We start from the raw sequence: 1953 nt of genomic DNA on the forward strand, positions 1-1953 counted from the left end.
AAGCCATGGCTCATCCATGATATTATTAGAATGCATCATTTGGACAAATCTTGGCATTATATAAGTGCATAAGATGCTTTCATGGCTGGTAATAAAGTTAAAGGTACATTGGCAGAGTTTAATTTCCACATGAGTTTCTCTTCTCTTTATCCTAGAAATCCTATAAACAAACTAATAGGTGTAAACCTGTGGAGGGCAATTAGCTGATACAATGGTGTCTATGTTTGCTTGAGATTAAAGTTTTCCCACATTATCTCATTATTACAGAGCCAATAAATGGTAAGCATGGTTGTGCTGAATTCCCAAGCTGCAGAAACGACGACCACAAATCAAGAGCACTAAACTAACTAAACTGGTGTCCTCATTTGAACTCCCTCTTTTTTTTGTTAAAAGAAAAGCAGTTTTATCTTTACAGCTGAGTAGATACTGCATTTAAACAACTTTATGAGATGCCGTTCTGCAGGCCTTGACTAACACGTTTAGCAGGCCTGTTATAAAACCCTGCAAACAATCCTCTCCTCTTTCTCTGGATTCACACTGTCAACACCAATCACCATAACGCGTGCAGGGGATAGACGTCACTGAACAACATGAGAGAACAAACAAAAAACTGATTTATTCTGGCTTATAGTGTCTTTGTTTTTCAGTTTCATCTTGGGTCCTTTTAAACAAGAAGTTTTCTTTCTAATTTTGGCATTTTCACATCTAAAAGGCCAGAGACATGACTCAGGTTTGTGTTAAATATAAACAGGTTTATTATTAGGTAAGTTTGGTTTCACATTGCTCTTCCCACCCAGTGTTGTGCATCCTTTTTTCCAAAAACTGGTTCAAAGGTCAGTTCGCACAGATTAAAACTGAGTTCATTCACGTTAAGAGCTCAGTTAGAAATTCTGAACTGAATTCACACTCCTAATATAACTTGGTTCACATTTATTCATCAAATTTTCACAAGATACAGTACATGCCCTGTCTACACTCCTCCAGATGTTTAAAAAAACAGAGCAGGAATATTCATGCCACACCACTAGGTGGCGAGAACCTTGACATTAATGACAAATCAAAACAGAGAAAAAGAACATATTTGGCTTTTTCCTTTCTTCGTTTTTTACTGCTTAAAGTTTCTTCTCAGTTATTAACCACCTCAGAACACAACCAAAGTTTGACGGTAACAGGATCAGAACAAAACAAGGCAATAAAACAAATAAAAACAGCTCTATATTTGTGTTTCTAGGGCACCTAGTAGTGGACGTGTGCACAATAGGCTGTGTCATTGTTCCTGAAAAGCGGTAAATGCAGAGGAAAGTATCTAGTTTTAAAAATACCTAGAGTACCATGGAATAGACCACAGACTTCTCCAAAAAAGTTGCTGAATCTTTTAGCAGATGATGCCATGCATGGATTAGCACATTATTACATCTTTTCACGAAATTTGCAATCTGATCTTTGGCAGCTTCTTCACACCTGTTCGCTTCTCCTGGGTCCCGGGTTCAAACCTCAGCTGCGTTGGGTTTGAATGTTTTCCTCAAGTGTGTGGGGCTTTTCTCCTGCTTTCTCTACATGTTAGGATTAACCGCTGGCTAGATTGCCCCGAGGTGGGAGTGAGTGCATGTCTGTCTCGGCTGGGGATAGACACCAGATACAGAAAATGGATGGAACAAAAACACAAATACTGTATTTTAAAATGACAGAATTCACAATGAATCAGCTTTAATTGACATATTTTTCTGGTTTTTTTTCTTGACACAAAGAATAACCCTGAAACTCTGTCTGAAAAGTGGCCCATTAATCACAGACACTTTCAAAGCACTTTAAGGTTGAGGCTCTGCTTCAGTAAAATCCAGATTTTCTTTTTTTGTGAGCCCAACATTAGTTGAAAACTCCTCCACTCACATAAATAAGAGACAACCTCGGTTTTGTTATTTTGGCTATACTCAAATAAATGTATTATATTTA

Source organism: Kryptolebias marmoratus, linkage group LG11 (genome assembly GCF_001649575.2).
Source record: "Kryptolebias marmoratus isolate JLee-2015 linkage group LG11, ASM164957v2, whole genome shotgun sequence".
In the NCBI taxonomy this organism is placed as follows: domain Eukaryota; kingdom Metazoa; phylum Chordata; class Actinopteri; order Cyprinodontiformes; family Rivulidae; genus Kryptolebias; species Kryptolebias marmoratus.